We start from the raw sequence: 16,899 nt of genomic DNA on the forward strand, positions 1-16,899 counted from the left end.
AATTGTACAAAATTATTGTCATCAATGATTTGCATGTTAAGATTCTCTACCTTAGGTTTCCAACCTTTCTTCTTGCCAAGGTCTTTGCTTCCTGATCAACTAGCTCTATAGGTATGTCACTAATTTCTTCTTTAGATTTAGAAGAACTAATCTGCAAGGTTCTTCTTTTCTTTCTTGGACTGGTTGTAGTCTGCTTGATTCTTTTCTTAGGAGGGGTTTTGGTCTTTTCAAGCCTTGTAATATTCCTTGGTTCTAGTGCTTCTTCAGTCTTCATTGGATTCCTTGGAGGTTGTTTCTATGAAACTATTGCATATGGCATAGTAGGTTCTTGCACACTTGTCTGGGCAACTGTGACATCTTTAGTAGGTTCAGCCATTGCAATAGGTGTAGAAGTCAATAGTTCATATTGACCACTAGCCTTCATTTCCATGGCTATCCCTTTTACCTCATCAAATTCCTCTCTAGACATTCCTGATTCCTTCAAAATAGAATCAATCACCTTTTCCACCTTCTTCTTTGAGTCCTTAATTATCTAACTTGTCTTAACTTCTCTCATCTTCTCAATATATGTCCCCCATGTAGGACATTTTGAATCAATTTTTGAGTGAAGGATTATCTGTGTATATCCTATAATTAATTCCTCACTCATTTCATAACCCATAGGTTCAATGAATTTAACTCAAGGAACTACTGCGTCCATATATGTGAAATCTATTTCTACCATGAAGCATAGTTCATCATTATATTTTTCCACTAGTGTGGGAGGTATCCTATACCTTTTCTTCATTTTAGTTTGGAAAGATTTCATCATTCTATCAATATCATTGTCTTTGATTGATTTTGGTCTGCTTCTGTATGCGTAAGTGATAATCTACATTGCGCACTAACTTCCATCCCAATTTATGATACCAAGAAACTTCTTTGTTGCGTAGAAGAATATATGAGTCAATAGGGATTCAAACCTAAAGACTGCACTCCTAGACTTCTTGATTCTTGATATATTATCCAACAATTATGTTTGGATAATGTCGCATAGGTTAAACTCTTCACTCTTAATTGGTAGGTAAGTTGCATGAAGAAATCCTATAAGGACTAAATCTATCCTAGATCTATGGTTGAACTTTTTGATGCAGGAGCATCCAAAGGTATAAGGGCAATCCTGTATCACCCAAAAAATGTACTTAGACTTAGTTTCTATTTCATGTGTTTTCATTCCTCGATACCCATTTGGGTCAAATAAAGGTTCCAACTCTCACATTTCCACTATCAGTGTTCTAGGTTAGAGTATTTGAGCACCTTGGGATACATGTAAATTCCAAAAAAATAGGACTATGTAATTGAACCATAATTATGGTGAATTAGAAGGTGTAATTTGGATGGAGGATTAAAGTTGTAATTTAGCACATTCCAAAAAATGAATCAGGTCAAAAGGATGAATAGTTTGAAAGTTATTACAGTTTTTCATTTTTTGGAGGCCTCCTAAGAATGCTTCAAAGTCAGGTTTGAGGCATTAAATGACCTTGTACAAGGCCAAAAAATGGGGGACAAGTGAATCTAGTCCATAGGGCTTTAGAGTCCTTCGAGAGCTTTCCAAAAATATAAATGGTTCGTCAATCGAAGCTATGGTTCAAAAGTTATGCCTCCCAGAAGTTCGGTTACCATTTTTGGATTCTTCTAATTTTGTACCGACTTCTAATGCAACTTTTTGAGCCTTCTATTTGGTCGATGTATATCAACTAGCACTTTCTAGAATGTATTCCTAATCCTTAACCCTTTAGGGTCTATTTAGGGACTTTTTTTGGCATTGTAGAAGGCAGTTCGAAGTGGAGTTTGAGAGAAGGTACTGGGAGAAGAAATTATCTCTAGATTTATGCTATTTTAAGCCCATAGGGCATGTTTTGGAGTCTTTTTCTCTGCACTAAGTGTACTAGCATTTTTTCATAGTTAATAAAATTTTCCCTTTCTTGTTGTGTCCATTCTATGCTTAGGTTGTGTCCCCATCACTTGTATCCCCAAATTTTGTTGATTAGTCTCACTCCATCATCTTGAATGCTATTAACTTTCATGTTTTGTGCCATCAAAACATGTGTTGAGATTTGTTTCAACTATCTTGCACACATTCTTTATGTTCACTGGATTGCATCCTTTATTGTTTAAACCTATGACTTTATGAATTAGGTCATTATCAATACATATGATAGAATCTCCTAGCCATAGAAGATCACCATGTACTCTTCTTAGAATTATCCTTGTCCATTCATGATTGTCAAAGTCCATGTAGAACATATGCTTAACTCGGTTAAGTTGTTCTAGGTATCCATGTTCTAGTTTTAGTGAAAAATCACTTTTGCACATTTTCTCCAATTCCTTATGAATCTCTATATCTCCTATGCTTTAGATTTTGCAATGAATATAACCTCTTATATCTTCAACATGAAGAACATTTTTCAGAACTTGCAAAAATGCTCCAATAGGGTCATCAAGCAAAGAGACAAATGGGTGTTTCTTGAAATTGTATCTAGATCTATTGCTAACATTAAAAACTTCTTGTCCTGCCATTTCTAAAAAATATGCTCAACAAATTTAGAAAATACCTTAACTTCATGTATTAGGGTTTCTAAAAAATTTGGATGTTTGTAGACCTCTTGAACACTTCAAATCTTGCTTCAATCTCGCATTCAAGATTTCACACAAACAAATGATGTTTGCAAACCAATTCACATCCTTTAAATCTTCTACAATTTGTACTTTGCATTAAATGCATATCTATCACTAGTTCTATATATTGTCTCTATATAATAGAGAGTTTATTATTCTTATATATCCTTATCCTCATCATATCAAGCAATGCACACTTAGGTATAGACTCCTCTCAATGTGTAGTGCATACTGGTAACTGTGCAACCTATGATATTCTTTCTAACATCAGTTATCAATAACTGACACTCTATTTCATTAAGAATACTTAATTTTGGTAGGATGAGTCACAAACAATAAGTGATTTTACTGTCTTGTTAGATACATTAGGATGAGCTTATTCCTAAACTATGTGAGAGCTTCCAGCTTCTCCTAATTTTACAAATATTTCCTTAAATTCTTTTGTTAGCTCTTTCATTTCTTCCTTCAAACTATCATCATTTCTTCTATTGTTCCTTCTACAATTATGATTCCTATTTAGGTTTTATTTTATCCATTTTGTAGAACTTTTTTGTGTGTACAAATTTATTATATAATTGACATATAGGTAAATGTCTTCTTTGTTCATTCTGTTGGTCATTAGGTGCTCTACAATTCCTTGTAATGTGTCCAAGATTGTTGCATTTGTAACAAACAATTTATCTTCTTTCTCCACTCTCATTGCTATGAGATCTTCTATTTCCTACACAATTAGTGTTCTTGGACATTCTACTATTTGCATTATCACTATCCATTTTAGGTTTCTTACAATCTATTGTATAGTGTCCATATCCATGACAATTATGACAATAAAACTTTAAAATTGGTTTAAAAGACTTACCTTTGCAATCATCTCTAGTATGTTCAAGTTCATCACACCAAGCATGAAATTCCTTTCTTCTGTTATCCTTATGTTGATTAGATTCTTTAGATTTCTCAAAGTGAGTAACATTCTCTTTGTCTTTAGATATAGCATCTATTTTGCTTAGATCCTTCTTGACTTTAGGGGTATTGGGTTCTTTTCTCTCAATAGATTTCTTGGTGGATTGTCCAAGGAAGAATCCAAGTCCAGCCTTGTCATAACTAGGTCTCTGTACAGACATTTGTTCTTCAATCTTTCACTACTGGTATATAGTTTCTCAAATTCTTGTTTGGTTTGCACTGACTCACCTTTCACAATAGTGTTTTATTTTTCTAATTCTGCATGTTCTAACCTAATAGATTCCAATTCAGATGTTACCTTGCTTAACTAAGATCTTAGATCTGAATTTTTAGCTTTTATTTTAGAGTCATTCTTTCCTCAATTTTTCTTTAGACTTAACTTGAGTTCAACTATCTTTAACTCATGTTTTAGGATCTCATTTTCTTTCTTTAGATCTTCAATATCATCATCACTAGTTTTCTCACTAGGTCCTTTTTTCTTTAGATCATCTATCTTGTCCTTTAGTTCACCAATGTAAGCTTTTGCATCTTTATATCTATCTTTAGGTCATCTCTTTCATCAGTAAGGAGATCAATTTGTTCAAGAGCTTCTTCAAGTGTTCCATATCCATAGGGATCTTATTCAAACTATTAAGCCTCTTCTAAATAAGTAGGCTCTGATGCCAATGGTTAGAAATAGATAAAGTGGGGGGGGGGGCGTTGAATCAGTATTTTCAATATTTTTACCCACAATTAAATTTTATTAATTACTTTTTCATAAGCATAGGAAAGATAACTAATAGTGCTAAACAATAAGAAGAACCATACATGAAGAGAACTCATAACATCATATTTTGTTAATTAGGGAAACCTTGGTGGGGATGGAACCCACAAGATGATTCACTATATATAAAGAATTTTTGTTAAGGATATTGACCCTGTTAGGAGTCTATGAAGAATGTATAGTGTCTCAAGTCCCTGTTAGGAGACTAGGCCTTGTTAGAAGCCTCAACCCTATTAAGAGTTGCTTCAACCCTATTAGGAGTTGGTAGATCATAGACAAATGTCTGCAAGAAGAGCCCACTTCCCTGACATGTAGCTATACAAATATGTTCTTCAAGAGAATAGATATACATACAAAATTGGATCACTTCTTGTACTTTGCAAATCTTCTGAATGTCAGTAAGTGCACATAACTAGATTACTTGCTATACTTCACAGTTTTTCTAATTGCTAGTTATTTACACAAAGTGTAACTACATATATATCAAATTGCATCATATCTTGCATCACATATCATTACTTTGCATGGCATTTTTTATCATTCATATTACACACTAACTTCACAAATGAAGTTATTTCTTTATACCAAGCATATCGACAATTCTTCCTTAGTCAGCTCACATATCATCCTTAGAGTTGGCTCATCAAGAATTAATAATTAAAACAACAAGTCATTTAACTCATTTTTTTGACATGCTTTGTTCTACACTGGGTGATCCCACAATAAGGGGTTCCACTTTTTCGCCAATTTTGACACTAAAATCAATATTTTTGCAACAAACCTCATGTTCGAGTGACTATATCTCTAAAATTATAAATAATTTTAAGATGACATTAACTAGTGATTTTTAGTACTCTATTCCTACTTTGTCACCATATTTTTTAATCTAAAAAAAAATCATTTATGTCAATTATTTCATCTCCTCCAAAAAGTGGTATATAATAAAATTCAATATTTTAAAAGAGTGATAGTCCATTTGACACAACTTTTTTTCTACAAATGATAATGAAGTAATTCTTTCAACCTTAGGTTTGATTCATTTTGGTTGAATATTGTATAGTTTATGAAGTTTTGAACTGACACCAATCGTAATTTAGACATACGTTTGTTTTGACACAAATAATTTGAAGTTAATTGATCATAAACCTATATTTTTAAAAAAATAGAAAGCTATCTCAATAAGCTATTTCCTACATGTTTTTCAAAAAAAATTAACCTAATTTACTAATTTTCTTGAAGTGTTGAAGTCGGTTGATGTTCAATCGATAATGAACCTATGATGAGTTAAACTCATATTTGAAAGTCTCAATGATTAAAATATGTATTACAATTATAGTCATTGGAAAGCTTGCTCCGAGCAGCACATTTTGACATTTTTTATTTTACAGTAGGAGATCATTCTTTTGCAATTATGGGTGTCAAAAGAGAAAAAGAAAAAAAAAAAAGGGGGCAAAATTTTTTTTGTTTCGGGGGTTTGCAACAAACATGACGTTTGATCGAACATATTTTATATGTTCGCTGCGAACACATGTTCGCACTGAACATACGGGCTATAATTTTTCAGCCACTAGAAATTTAAAAAGATATGTTTGTGTGAACATATATATTTTACAATGTTCGCACGAACATAAAAAAAACAAAAAAAACTTGACGTCAACTTCCGACAAGCAGTTTAAAAGTAGTGGCAGTGACAAGCAAATCTATATAGAATTTTTTTTCTATGATTATTGCGCAAAATTTATCTTGAGACAAGGGGTAAATTTTATTTATTTTTGATTTTATAATGGGAAACAAGAAAGGAAGGCAAAGCAAATATGCAAGAAAGAGATATGCTGAAGTAGAACAAAGAAATATTCAGAAGACTATGACACATTATCATCAAATTAAACAAGGTGAAGGAAATATTGAAGAAGGCTCAATAGAAGTAGAAGAAGTGCATATGGGAGAGAGGTCAGGAACACTCCCTACAGAATCTCAAGCAATGAATGTTGAAGAAGGCTCAAGATCACTCCCTACAGAGGTTCAAATAATAGAAGTCGAAGAAGGGTCAAAATCTTTCCCTGCAAAATCTCAAACAATGGATGTTGGAGAAGGCTCAAGATTGCTACTTGTAGAAGTTCTAGTAATAGAAGTTAGAGAAGGGTCAGAATTAGGTGCAAGAACTAGTATGGATGAACTCCTAAATATTGCCCAATTTGTAAATAATGTTATTTCTCCAAAAAAAATAGATCATTTACTTAAAATGGATGTGGATAAATTGAAAAGACTTGTAGCTAGTGTTAAACCATTAAGTTTGTCTAAGAAAAGGTCACTGAATAAGAAGATAAAAGAAATAATGACTCAATTTGATAACACTGAAACACTTGAACAAGCTTACTTGAACAAGCTTACTTACTTTCACTTTTTCTTACACAAAAGAAATTGCAAGAGGCATTGAAATTGTTAGGTGTAGACACAACATCAAAGAAGAGAAGATTTTCTAGCATGCAAACTGATTTGATTGAAAATATTTAACAAGGTTTGAGAAACATAGGAAAATACTCTCGAACTAAAGATAAGTTCATGGCAAGAAAAGTGATGTTGATGTCTATTGTAAATAAGAATATGACCCAAAATAGACAAATATCTTCAATTTCATCTAAAATGGGTTTTAGTAGGAAAATAATGAGAAAATATACTAAGAGAAGATTAATTATGGATGACAGTACTATGGAGGGCAATTGGGCAATCATGTGTAGAGCACCTCATTATGATAGGATTGAAGAGTCATTAAAAAATGTAGTTATATCATTTTGGATTGATAACACTCGTCCTTCATCAAATAGTAGAGCTTTTATCAAGCATAGGATTGCATCTGGTCAATATGAACATCACACAAAACATTGGTTGGACAAAACATAGCATGTGTTATATGTGTCATTTTGCAGTAAACATCCTAATCTAAAAAATTGACAAACGTTGTTTGAAAAATTGAAGCCATACTTTGTGAGGTCAAATAAAGTGTTTGAAACATGTTTTTGTTGTCATCATATTGAGTTTGATCTCACTATCAAGTATTTTGAAAGTTTGTAGAAGACACATATGGTTTTCATGCTACTCCTCCTAGTAGGAGAAATGAGTTTATATCATCCATTCTATGTGAAAAAATAGATGATCTAGCTCATCAAATAAATTGCATGTGAAACATGTGGTAAATTGGCTCTATTTCCTTTGAAAATTGAAAATATTGATGCAACAAAAAAATTGAATTGCAAAAGTTACACGTATGTCAAGAATGAAACAAAGTTGGGAAAAGAGACAAAAAGGTTGGAATATGTTGAAGAGGAGTTACCTATTCTAACATTTATGAAAAAATTTAAGAATTTGATTCAACCTCATATTCGTCATGCATTTTTTGCAAAGTGGAAAGCACAATAGTTTCAAACTTTGAGAGATAATTTCCCACTTGGAACGATTGTATTAGTTGTTGATTTTGCAGAGAACTATTCCTTTGTTCATCAAAAAGCAATTCAATCATATTATTACTTTTCTAAGAAGGTCACTATTATGGTACATGTTTGTTATAGAGATGCATAGTTAGATTTGGGTGGTGTTTAGAGTACAGTTCAAGCACAATTAATTAAAAAGGAATATCATTTCTACATAAGTGATGATAAAGAACATGACATTCACTATGTCGAACATTGCTTCAATATCTTTTTTTCTTATTTGAAAGGAAGAAACATAAATGTTGATAAACATTATGTTTGGTTTGATGGATGTGCCACACAGTTCAAATCATCTAAAGCATTTTATGCATTATGTAGATATCATCACAATGAGAATATAAAACACATATGGAATTTCTTTGAGAGTGGTCATGGAAAAGGTGAACATGATGGTGCTGGAGGTTGCATCAAACGTGCTCTACAAAATTATCAAATGAATTATTAGGGAGTTCATATAAATGATGCACATGATGTTGTTGAATGGTGTAAGACACATTTTGCATTAGATGAGGTTGGGACATCATCAACAACGAGTCAACAGGTACCATATATAGTCTTTTGGGAGATAATAGATATGGATGTGTACATCTATTTAATTTTTATGCAATTAAGCTATACAATTTTATTGGTAAGTTTTATTTTTTAATTCGTTGAAGTTTGAATTTAATTTGTCCATATTTTCAATTTAATGAACTTTTAGGTGATAATATAAAAAACATACATGGTTGGAAGAGGATAGAAAACACACATTCCTTACATTCAGTCATGAGTACAAATAATTGCAATTGGACATTGAAGACGAGAATATTCATGTTTTTGTGATAGTTGCATTGATGAAGATTATGAAGAATGCGTCAATCAAGCACATGGATATATAGGTGCATGGATTTTGGTACCACTTGATGTTACTAATACATTTGATAAAAATGATTAAAATTTTGATGATATTCCATTGATTTTTGATGATTATGATCATATCTCTAGATTGGTAAAAGTGGGTAAGTATCATAAAAATTAATTTGAACAAGTGTTATTTAATTATCAATTTGAACTGTCTTATATATGTACTAAACACATACACATGTATACTTGTTATGCAGGAGATATCTTTGCAGCGATTGTTGAGCTTGGAAATTATGAAGATGTCAGTTATTATTTATTGAGATGTACTACAGAGAGGACAAAGTTATATGACCTTGAAAAAAGTGATGGAATGTTGTTCCCCATAGGTAACTTTATATGAAAATGTGTGTGTGTGTGTGTGTGTGTGTGTGTGTGTGTGTGTGTGTGTGTGTGTGTGTGTGTGTTGTGTGTAACTTAATATTTATCAAATTTTAAAATACTTAAATTTGTGGTGCAGGTTCTGTTGTGATAGAGGAAACTTATTTGATGCAAGACAAAATAGTCCAACATGGAATACACTTTGTTGATTATTAACCTAACAACAAGGTTTTATGATACAACCACTTGGTCATTGCTATGGGGCTTTGTCAACATCCAGTCAAAGTTAAGTGTGCACGTCCCAAGTGGAGACTAGATAGTGAAAATCATGAGAAGATATTACATGTTATAAGTGTACATCATGGTTGAACTGACATTTGAGATTTATTCTATAATAATTTGAATATCAACTTCTTTTCAAACTATTGAATTTCATCTTGAATTAAATGTGTTTTTAATTGTATAATCATAGTCTTAGTTATGATTAGTTTATTAAAAAATTATATAAATTAATAATATTAATTGTACCATGGATGAATTTAATAATTTAACAACTTGATATAAATAGGCTAATTTAGTTTAAACTTACACAATCAAATTATCTATAGATATGTATCAAAAATAATTTAATATGTTACAATTCTTAAATATCAACTTCTTTTCAAACTATTGAATTTCATCTTGAATTACATGTGTTTTTAATTGTACGATCATAAATTCTTCATTATCATTAGTTTATTAAAAACCTATATAATTTAATAATAAATTAACTGTGCCATGGATGAATTCAATAATTTAACAACTTGATAAAAATAGGCTAAGTTAGTTCGAACTTAATCAATCATTATCTATAGATATGTATCAAAAATAATTTAATATGTTACAATTCTTAAATATCAATTTCTTTTAAAACTATTGAATTTCATCTTGAATTAAATGTGTTTTTAGTTGTATGATCATAAGTTCTTAATTATCATTAGTTTATTAAAAAACTATATAATTTAATAATAAATTAATTGTACCATGGACAAATTTAATAATTTAACAACTTGATATAAATAGGCTAAGTTAGTTCGAACTTACCCAATCATTATTTATAGATATGCATCAAAAATAATTTAATACATGTTACAATTCTTAAATATCAACTTCTTTTCAAACTATTGAATTTCATCTTGAATTAAATGTGTTATTAATTGTACGATCATAAGTTCTTAAATATCATTAGTTTATTAAAAAACTATATAATTTAATAATAAATTAATTGTACCATGGATGAATTTAATAATATAAATTCATTTATCAACTTTTTTTCAAACTATTGAATTTCATAAGTGAATTAAATATGTTTTTAAAACTATATGTGCATCTGAAGATCATGTTATAGCTATAATACAAAAAAAAATACACATATACACATATACACCTCTCAAGAATAAACAACTACAAATCTAATATATCTCTACAACTGAAATGCATACATATGCAAACTGTAAATCTTGAATAAATACATGTATGTAGCAAAATATAAAAAGTCATATATACATGTGACCATCTAACTATGAAGTACTCAATAATCAAATAAATAGTGAAACATATGTCTACATGTATGTCATCAAGGTACTAAAATACACATATGTGTATGTAAACTATCTCCAATAAATAAATGCATCAAAATATATATAAAGATCTACTACTAGAGGGACCCCTCAAGACGCATACGAACAAAATGACCCTCTGATCGAGTCTCCTGTACATCCTCTTGTAGAGGTGCATCAACTAAGCCCTACAAATATATATACATATACATACATTAGAGTTCTATCTAAACATATATATACATGTACATTTACATTCAAATTAAATACAAACTTGCATATATATATATATATATATATATATATATATATATATATATATATATATATATATATATATATATATATATATATATATATATATATATATATATATATATATATATATATATATATATATATATATATATACATCTAGTTTGAAATATTTAAATAACTTTAAACAAACTATTTAAAACTCAAGTGCCTAAGCACTACCGGGTGCCTCAATAGAATCATCTCTCTCACGTACATGATGCCCTGAACCAGCACTATATGTAACCATGTGCTCAGCGACCTGTGCCTACATGATTTATTATAGTTATTTAAATTTAATTAAATATCTAGATCTATATCTGAACTGAATTTTTTGATAAATTCATATTTTTAAATTTCATATACATTTAAAATTAAAAATAAATTATATATGTACCTAGGTCTTCGAAGGTGGAGGATGATCAACAAACTCCATCATATCATCTACTGATGCACCTGAGCCTGAAACTCTAACACCTACTGAACCACCCTCAACACCATGTCCAACTACTAGTAAATTTGAGTGAAGTGGATTGTGTAACTAGCTAGGTAATGGTGTAGAATTAGTATTGCTAGGTCATTCGAACAATAGGTCCATGTACGATGGAATACCCATGGTCAAACTAGTATTAATCTTAGATAAACCTCACAATTTCTCACCAAAATCATCAAGACCCTTAGCTATGATCTGGACATCTCCAACTCGTATGCCTAAGTCATCTATAGAGCGTCATGAGCTTGGTGCCGAATACTATGAGCTACACATAGGTGTATCATCTGTCACTAGTGCGGTGGCCTATGTTTGTGGAACTACACCAGGGCTCTAATGCTTTCTAACAACATCCATCACTAAGTGAACTAGAATCCCCTATGTATTGGGAATATAATTGATAATGTTCAACATATCCTCCAAAAAATACAGTGCCAAATCCTATGTCTGATGTCCTAAAAGACCACAAACATCACCTAGTCGTTGTAGCCTAGCAGCTCTATATGCATCATTAGAGGTGCCTGAAGTACTACTAGATGCCTTTGAAGATGGTCAACTAGGTGGACAAGGATGTTGACTATGAATATAATGACCAATAGAATCAGATGTGATACTAGTGGTCATAGATGCAATGTGTTCAATAGTCTCAATTGCTCCCCTCTAGGAACAATGACAACTCTATTTGCAATAGGCACATGTGCTGGAGTCACAAGAGGCAGTCTCTGTCCAACAAACTATTTGACATCTCAAGGTGGCAAATGATGTGCACTATGATACTAGTCACGATCTGCGATCTGACCACACCCCTGTCTGCAATAATTAGAAATATCCAAGTAGTTGACGGTGAGCCCCATGAAGAACTCAGCGTACAACTGCTATGCAAAATAAAGAGTTATCTAGTTTTTATTAGGATAAAAACTATGTGCAGCTAAAAATTGAGGATAGATCATGCTAGCAAAAATAGGATCTGTGCATCGTATGACTCAGTAGCCTCTCACCCTACCCTGTGCTCTCTCAAATCCTGGAAAGAGCTCTCTTTTGATGAAATCTTTAGGGGCCACCCTCTTGATGTCATCAAAAGATGCATCTCCTAAAATCTTAGCCCTAAGCTCCCTAGATAAGGAAGCTAATATGTCAGGAGTAAATGAATGGTGAGCTCTAAATCTAGCTGTCAAATCCTGTAAACTCCTATATATTGTAGCACATATGTCTCTATAAAGACCATCATCAGAGGATGATATAGACTACTGTAGTCTAGCAATCTCCTACTCTTAAAATGCAAATAAAACATCAATACTGATGCATGGAGGTGGTGCAGCAGGACCTCCAGTAGTGTGAGGCCTCACCTTGACCCATCTTAGCATCGATGATACATTATTATTTTGATACTCATGACTTGATATGGAAGAACATTATTTGATTCATTGAACATTATTATGCTATTTATGATGTGTCATGCTTTACTTTCAGATATTTGTTTGCGTCATTTAATGCTTTATAAACATGTATGATGATGAAGTGAATGAATGCAGAACTAACACTTTGATTTTTCCAATTTTAGTGAATAGAATGAGATGAACAATTGATTTGTAGGAAAAATGGATGTTTTAATTTACATGAACTTCTTGATACATATTTTTACATATATATACATGTGTTTTTTTTTGAACTACTGATGTGTGCAATGAGTGTGCAACAAATTTAGCTAGGAAAACTCAAAGGAAAGATGGAACTAAACCCCTTGTTTATTTGTGTCATCTTTGCATTTGTCTTTCATTGAAGGTTTTATTTGGTCTTACTATTCCCATAGCTTTTATTTTTTCCTATTAAGTCTTTAAGGCTTAAAAACATTAAATTTGAGTACCCTAGGGGTAAGGATGTGGGTGGGGAGCACTTTCCAATCCTTTAGACTCCTTGATTGACATTGAGGGTCACTCAAAAATCCTAATTTTATTTGATTGCAAAAATTGATTGTCTCCTTACTTGAGTTGGTGATCCAAAACTCCATCTTGAGATTACTTGAAGTCTAGTTGAGTTAAGGATCATACTTAGAGGCATTTTGGAGTAGTTTTGGTTTTGTTGCCAAATCTCTAGTTTTGGAGAAAGTTTGAAGATTGAAGGAAGAAAAGGGAAAGCTCTTCTCAACCCACCATTTTTTCTATAACTCTTTTGGTGAAGGTATGAGTTCTTCACTTCTTTGAATTGTTTTCTTCATTTGTTCATGCTTGAATCTTTCTTGAATCATGCATAAGGCATTGTGTTATTTTTGTATTGCTTTCTTGTGTGTTGGGGTTGATTGGGAGGGATCTTAACTTATTTTTCTTTTGATGTTATTCTCATGCTTACTTTGATGTTTTGTGTTTTGAGGGAATTTCATGGAGATTGTTTTGGCATTACTCACCCTTGGATAGGGAAGAAGTGGCCATATACAGGGGAAGGGCCTTAGTTGGACCTCAAGGGTGTAGAGTCTCCTCTCATGGTGAAAGGAGGGAAAGAGGGTAGTGTAGTGCCTACCCTCGTTCACATCTTTTTTGGACATTGTTGTTATTATCAGACCGTGATAGACTAGTTTTATGTTGATGGATTAGTGGTATTATTTTGACACTATCAAACATTATGTTATGGATTCAGTGGTTATATGATGAGATCATTTAGATTTTTATTTCATGCATACATGATGATCATTATACTGTTTTCAGTTATTATTGATGATTAGATGAATGGTTTATTATCTTATGTGTTTTATTATGGATACTTACCCCATACTTGCATGTGTATGGTGTGCGTGTTTTCTTATTGTATGGCATTTCTGATGTGGTTAAGGAAGGGAGTCATAGTCACCTGCTTAGTCGAGATCTACATGTTGCACCACTTCCTGCCATTGTCTATTTAGCTTAGCATTATATATATTGTACGTACATGCATGGTTTTTTTGCAGGTTGTAGGTACCAGGTATTGACTTCCCTGAATTGCTAGGATGAGCGTGCCCTATTATACTATCTCAATGATAAGAGAAGGGAGATAAATTCTCAAGTCCAAATCCCAAACCTTTAAACCAATTGTCCTAGTGAGGTACAACAAGTATCTGGATATTTTACCCATCGAATGTGTCGGATGACATAATTCATGATTTTTAACCCTTTAGATTGATTTTGAGTGATTTTCTCTATGATGGGTTTTCATATTTTATCTTGGAAGTCTATGGTGAATTTTCTATTAACTAAGTCTTAATAAATAGATTTAATTAATAAATTAATTATTTGAGAAAATTAATATAAAATATCATAATCTTTGATATTTTGATTATAATTAATTCAATGTGAATTATTGAGGAAAAATGAATTTAAAAAAAAAAAAAATTAGAAAATTAAAATTAATAATAATAATAAAATAATAATAAAGTAACAAATAAATAATAATAATAAAAGTTATAAAAATTAAAATGGAAGTTATAAATATTTAAATAGAAATTATATAAAAAGTAAATTAGAGTTATAAGCTTGCATGGGAATTAACGCACTTCTCTATTTCTCATGTGTCAACAACACGGGGGTTAGTGCATCAATTAAGCACATGGTGTCTACAACCCTATGGCTCATCTTGAAGGTTGGAAAAGACCCATGCTTAGTTGGTGACACCTTCCAACTATTTCTAGAAGCATTCTAGATGATTCCTGAAAGCTCTTTATATCCAGGCATTCATAGAAGCTTAGACATAGCGTTGGGAGAGCAATTGGAGCATTGGAGGACTCGAGAATTCTGAAGAAGGGAGCAGCTTGCTCTGCGATTTTTTTGAAGAAGAGCGATTTAGCATTAGAATCAGGGTAGATTCTTGTGATTTTATTTATGCTATTTTTGCATCATGCATTCCCTGTCTTCTTCGTGTCTTCCATATGTTTTTAGAGAAGTTTCATATTTATATGCTTTCTCAATATGGGTAGATTAATTTTATTGGAGAATTTTATATGCATTTTATAATGCAAATATTTTGTAGATATAATCTTGTGGAAAAAAAAACATACATGGTTATATATTTAGATCAGCATACATATATATATATATATATATATATATATGCATATGTATATATTTATGAATCTATTATAAAATTTGAATATATACATACATACATACATATATATATATATATATATATATATATATATATATATATATATATATATATATATATATATATATATATATATACTAATACATTATATATATACCTATGTATATTTATATATAATGCACCAAATTGAGCGATTGATAAATCGTAGTGGGAGATTCAATAAATCCCAATGCAATTCACATCGCATGGAACAAGTATATATTATAATGTCGTGGGCACAATTCGTACCCCGCACCTGCGGAAGGTAGAGACTTGCCATCGCAGGTCTGCGACGACAGGGGTACTACGTACCCGCTGTTGGCACAGTGCCTGCGATCGCAGGTACTATGTACCGTAGCAAGTGTTTTGGGGGTTATTAATGTTAATGTGATGCAAGGAAAAAAAAATGTTAATGTTAAAAATGTTTATATACAATCGATTTCTCATTGCTATATAATATGATGTCAATCAAAATTGTTAAATTGATTTTATGAAAATGTATTAATATATTTACATATGTATGTGAGTGTGTGTGTGTGTGTGTGTGTGTGTGTGTGTGTGTGTGTGTGTGTGTGTGTGTGTGTAATATGTAAATATGTTATTTATAAATTTAAGTTATTATTATTTGATAAATAATTTATATTGAAGGTTTATTTTTATAAGGTGACTCTTTAATAACTTTCAACTATTTAATAATTTAAATCTTTTAAATTATTAAATAAGGAATTGATAGTTTGGTGGGGGATGTATCAAAAAAATATTATAAATTGGAAAATGGATATTTTTAGTTCTGTTAAGGAAACCTTATATCCAAAAAACAATATATGTGTTCCTCCATTCATTCTTCAAACTTGGAAACTTAAATTGAGATCCCTATATTTAAATTTAAGTTGTAAACTTGGCAAAACTAAAACATGTGTTTACATTGTGTATTCTTTATGTTTTGAATTTTGGGTTGACTAGTGTTGACTAGTATAGGACATTTACCAGAGGCTTAGGGGGTTATGTGATTGTGGTGACATGATGATGTTTTAATTTCAATCTTTATAAACCCAACCATGGTTATGTGATGGAATGCTCTATGTATTGGTTGTGATTACTGATTGTTATAGTTGAGATTCTTATGTATGAGACACTTGACTTAACCATTATTTTGGTCATCGATCAGTTATCCTTGGTTATTTTCTAGTCACCATGATGGGACTGTAATGTGGATTTATTTTGATGATGTCATGTTGTGACATGTTTGACTCAACCATTTTTGGAGTCTTCGATTAGTATGATTGAGATATATATTTTGGTTATTGAGAACCATTG

The sequence above is a fragment of the Cupressus sempervirens genome, chromosome 9, assembly GCF_028749045.1.
Source record: "Cupressus sempervirens isolate cs-2001-9-10 chromosome 9, ASM2874904v1, whole genome shotgun sequence".
Classification (NCBI taxonomy): Eukaryota; Viridiplantae; Streptophyta; class Pinopsida; order Cupressales; family Cupressaceae; genus Cupressus; species Cupressus sempervirens.